This window comes from Bufo gargarizans, chromosome 3, assembly GCF_014858855.1.
Source record: "Bufo gargarizans isolate SCDJY-AF-19 chromosome 3, ASM1485885v1, whole genome shotgun sequence".
NCBI lineage: Eukaryota > Metazoa > Chordata > Amphibia > Anura > Bufonidae > Bufo > Bufo gargarizans.
In genome coordinates, this window is record NC_058082.1 from 435945261 (window position 1) to 435951260 (window position 6000).

Genomic DNA, 6000 nt, shown 5'->3' on the forward strand with positions numbered 1-6000 from the left:
CTAAAGGCCTCAGCTGCTATTAGGATGTAGGACTGTGTATCACTGTGAGATCTTCCTGCAATTCTATTTATCCCCTCAGGAGAACATGCTAGCTTTTGTGGGGACTCTGGTGGCATGACCCTCACACTAACCCCTGACTCAGCCCAGACTCAGCTAAAACTTAATGGCCAGCAATGTTTCACATATTACAGTGCAATACACATCACATACAGTTATTTTACCACTGTAACCATTGTGGTTCATTTGTATACAGTGTGGAGCTTCTGCACAACCTTGACAACCTGCACTTGGTATAGAACTCTTCTCATCTGTGCAGCCCATTTATTATGGTGAGAAAGTTAATACAAATCACTAACTAATGTATTGTGATTGTCAATGTTGCCTCCAGCACAGGATTTTTTAAGTGACACAATTTAATGGCCCAGAGTATGGTTCCAGTTTGAGCTGTCATATTTTATGTCACCTATGCTACGGCAGTGGGTTCAGAACACTATATTATCAAACAGATTTGACCTTTGGCTACTTCTAAGGTGTTATCCTGGCAGTCCTCTGGTTTTCACCCATTAACCCCTGTACAGGGATAGGGATTTCACTTCAGGGGAACCACTAGGCCACTGACTCCTGGAGTAGTCTTTGTAGGGCTGACAGATAAACCACAGGGGTCAGAGACACCAGTACAGAGCACAGAGTGGTCAGGCACAATTGTAGTTAGGTCAGGACAGGCATATTGCCTGCTATAGGTAAATGGTCTGAGGTCAGGACAGGCAGCAAAGTGTAAATATGGAGGTCAGGCACAGATCAGATTAGGATACGCATGCTCTGGTTCTTTAGGACTAAGGGGCGCACGCCATATAGGCACAGGAAGAAATGTCTAGCCAGCAAGCCAGCCAAAACCTGTGTGAAGGCACAGAGCAAACCCGGTGGCCGAAGTGCAGGAAGCGAATCCGTTCTGCCCTAAATCAGTGAATAAACCAGTTTTCTCTTTTAATCATTGTGGGTGTCAAAACAGTACAAGTGGATATCAGCATTAGTTTAAATAGTTTTTACCTTTCCGGTCTACTGTCCGTATTCATTACTGTTGTACTGCTGTTTGCCAAGTGAAGCAATTTCACTGAAAAGGCCACCCCTGCCTATATATTTTACAAACAGCTGCCACTCCCATGCCAATACTTCTATGGTCCCCTGCCAGTCTTTGTTTGCCTAGCTCCAGCAATGACATAGCATATCAACACATAACTGCTGCAGTCAATCACAGGCTGTATCAACTACGTGACAACACCACTAGGATCACTATTGCAACATCCCTGGAGTGAGGGGAACAGAGACTGATAAAAGTTCCTTTAATTTATCAACTAACCCTTATCTACAGTATGTAAGGCATTATCAACATATTTAGTGGTTGCTGGCTATGTGCAGTAGGAGGTGATAGCACACATTTTAGTCACATAACCTCACCATATGACTGCACTTTTTTTTATTTTAATATTCTTTATTCTCAGTTTTCAAGAAAAAAGAATACAAATTAACAGTGTTTACATAGAATTGGCCGTCAATAAATCTTCTCCCATAACACTTATAGTACATCTTGGTTGACTGCTGACATCAGTTATGGGTTTCAATTCAAACAGTTATCGTATATTCCTCTTAGGTGAAAGGTAATACAAGTTATCCTGCTGTAGTTAGTCAAGTGTCCTCCCTTAAACCTTCTGCGTAGGTTATGAAGAGGAGCCCCAATAGAGGGCCAGAGAAAGAAGGGAAAAAAAAAGAAATTAGACAAAAGATAAAGAGACAGTAGTAGACAGTGATTGAAGACAGAGAAAGAGAAGAGAGGGAGGTAGGGGAGTGTAGGGGGAGGGGGGGATGGGGGATGACTGCACTTTTTAAAGGGGTATTCCGGTAAAGTAACTTAATGTTTGAAAAACTGCATTAAGGCTGCAAGCTGTGCCCCAACCAGAACCCATACCTATACATATCACCAGAGCTCACAAAACTACAATCCCCACAATCCCTAGCTTTCCCGCTATGAGTGTTGATGTTTATTGATTGGCTGCCTGATGTCACAGCCCAGTCACACCCCCTGTACTCACCAATCACCGTCACACTAACACGCCCTTTGTTCCACAAGACATTCAGATAGAGAACTGATAGCAACACACTGAGCATGCTCGACCTAACAAAGGTTTAGAACTACAGGTCGATGCCATAGTAATTTATGAGGAAACACAGTGGGTAGGCAGAGGAAGAAAAATACTTTTATAACAGCTGAACGGTAAATATGTGAAATTTACATTATGTTAGGTATATATTAATGATGAATTAGTCTAAAACATAAGTTATATTTATGGTAACCGGAATACCCCTTTAGGTGTTCCGATGGATTATGCTTTCACATGAACTTTTTTAATCAATTTTTTATTGATTTGCATATAAAGATATTAGACCATTATCTAAAAGTGAGCTTATAAACAAAGCAATTAGCACACAGGAGATGGACAAAACCCTTTCAACCAATTCAGAGAACATGGGCGATGAATAACAAAACAAAGATATCACAAGTGGAAGCAGCAGCACTTAAAATGTCCATGACATCGGCGCCTGAAAAACTTAACCCTAGAATATGGCAGACTTAAAACAAAAATTACATTTTAGCTAGGGAAAGGAAGACAAGACCCAGTCCTTCAAATGGGACTACAAAACAAATTTCCTGACATGTGATTCTAACTAGATGGTTCCGCTAGGCGATTGGTACTGTATGGTTTAACCCCCTAATCTTCATTTTAACATCAGGAGAAGAAGGGTTTAACCAATGAATGCGTGCAAATAATTTTGTGGTCATAAAGAGTGGACCAATTAAACAGTTTTTAGAAAATGGGCATATCTTGGGTGCCAGGTTCAATAGAACTAATGGTGGATTTCTACAGCGCGACTTATAGAACTAACATTAGCGTGGGCTCTCGTCCCAGATAATCGTCGTGTATAAAGGTGACCTAGCAAAATGTTTGTTCATCGGGTAAAATAATCTTTTGTGCGTGCATCACACTCATTGTTTCTGGAAACAATTAATTTGCTTGAGGATAAGTGATAACAGTAGCCATCGCTGATCTTCATACAGTGGAGGTCATTGCTGAATGCAGCGTCAGACTAAAGTCCCTTGGGCCCTCCAGAAGAAATGATTCTGAGGGCCCACCCACCCTCTGTATATATAGGACCTTAAGAGCCCTGTTTTTTTACTAGGGGTCCATTATTGCCAAAGCTTGGGCCCACTGAAGGATCCTCTGGTGCTCTGGTGGGCCAGTCCAACCCTGGCTTCATGTAAATCTTCACTGACGAGCAGGTAGTTATCAGAAAGAAAAATGCTTCCTTCCTGATAATTTTCTGCTCATTGGTGGAGTGTAAATGTGCCTGAACTAAGGAGTGAAGGCAAGAGATGAGGAACACATCTGATTTATGTTTGACACTGGAGGCCTCCAAAATGACCTGATAATAGAACACTCTCATCAGATGTGGTACAGAGACCCTGGCACCCATCCACACCTCTAACAAGCACTAGAAGTGTCAGGAAAAAACTAAAAATCTACCCACAACATCCAGAGTGTGGTACCATTATGTAATAAGCTGCCTAAAGGTTCTAACTTACCTCGTGAACCCATGCTATCATTGCAGAATAGCAGCATACTTACTGGGAAGAGAAATTAGTATTTCTCCAATCAAGTGATATAATGAGATTTAGGTGAGGCAGTCTTTCCAGCCTGTGTTTTTTTGGCTGGCTGTGGTGGTGACATTTTGTGTACATATTGTTGCTCATCACTGCAGCCAATCACTGGCCTCAGCAGTGATGTCCTATGTACTGTTGAGGCCAGTGATTGGCCACACAGTGATTTGTCCGTTCAGAACATCACCACTGCAGAAAATGATGTTAGTTGTGGGGGTAGTTCTGGAGGCAACAGGGGAGAAAAGAATTGTTTCTTTTGTTATTTTAGCACATGTACATCGGACAACCTTTTTAAGCCCATTGTGGAGAGTTTTGACAACCTCTAGGTCTTAAAGGCCTGTAACTTTTTGATTGCTGCTCCAGGTGTGCAATTTTAGAGTCAGGAGGTAAGTCTATGGCAATGCTGCCTTTTAAAGAAAGCACCCATAGATTATAAAATCTCCCCTTGTACAAGTTGTATCAGCTTCCTATTTTAAAGCATGCTTTCCCATTGAGAAAGCATTTATCAGAAAAAATGTCCGGATCTTACTAACAAATATACCTTTCATGTGGCCCGGGTCTGGAAGGGTAGAATTTAATCTCCAGGCTCCACCCAGTGAAATTATTTTTCATGGCACATGACCTGTAGCCATGAAAAATTACAAATTTGTAAAAACATTTTGGTGATTATTTTTTTCAAATTTTTTCATGTACTTTCTGTCCTCTACTTATTAGTAACATGCCTAATACATGTTAGACAACTCAGACGACAGATGAAAGGAAGCATTACTACTGGATCAGACTGCACTCGACTGTAACAAAAAATTCATGTCTGTATAGAAGCTGTGGACACTTTAAGAATAAAAAAAAAAACTTACCAAACAAATTTTTAGTTTAAAATAAATGCACTGAATCAATAAAAATAGTCACAAGGGTGTACATAATAAAATAAAACATTACTTTTTGTTTTCAACATAGGCTGACATAAACTGTATATAGAGAAGCAGCACACAATATGATGTTGCAAACAACAGTGAGAAGTTTATTAAGAGCTCCAAAGACACCAATAGTCAATACCACCAGAATAATCTTTTTGAATACATTTCAAATAAAAGTTTTTATAGTAGGGCACTTTTTCCAATGACAATAAGGGTACAGTTGCTCCATTTGTTGGCCAGAAACAGTGCAAATGTACAAACCCTTAAAAAAGATAAACTATACATTATACAGATGTTACAAGTACATCCATAGCTGCATGCTAGGTGCTGACAATATCTATGAATGTCATAAAAATAGGTTTTAATGAGCATTATCTAACCAGAAATTTGTAATCACTTCTGTACATAAATATGTCTGTGTATAAGATAAATGAATATTATAGTAATTAAAGCAAGTACAAAATTGGTTTTAATTTTTTGCACAGCACTTTATATCCTGAGAGCTAATAGCTTCCATATTTATGCTTTATATTTTCAAAGGAAATACTGTTGAATACTTTTTTATGATTACTGCATTAACACTTTTATTGTTGAGAAAGCCATAAACACATAGGAGAGATATAGAAAGCATCAAGACGGTGAAGATGCTAAAGACACATTACTTGTTCCAAACACAAATTGAATTGGTAGCAGGAAACGATAGAGACATGAGATGTTTGCAGAACTCCAGCTGACCTTCAATCTAATCTGTTCTTGGTACTGAAGCAGTAAATGAGACCACATGATTCTCTTCTTCTGCATAACACAATAATACTATCAGTATTTCAATTAAAGCAGAATTACCGTCTCGAAATGCATTCTATTTTACCCTAAAGCAACAAACTAGTTAATAACTGCTTGCTTCATTTATCTATCTAGCTAGGTAGCTATCTGTCTCTTTATCTGTTAGGGAGAACATACAGATTCCACATATATGTTCTCTAGAAGAAGAAATCCAGCATATTAATTAAAATCAAAATATTATTTGACAGTATCGGAAAAAAAACAACACCTGGAAAACTTAGTGGAGGAGATATCAAGACTGGCGGATCCATTTTGATCTCCCTACATTGGCGTGAGATGCGCCTGATTTCTTAACAAATCAGGCTCATCTCTGCCCTGCGCCAGAAACTGAAGTCTATGCCAGCTACAGGCTGGTGTAGACTTTAGCTATAACTTCCGCCACTTTCTGAGGAAAGCTATAGTAAATGCGGCGGCTGCACAGAGCCATGCCCCCTTCTGCTAATCCATGCCCCCTTAGCACTTCTGAAAAGTGCAGAGAAGCCAAAAATTCTCAAATTAGGGTGCACACATGCTGTGCACCATAATGTA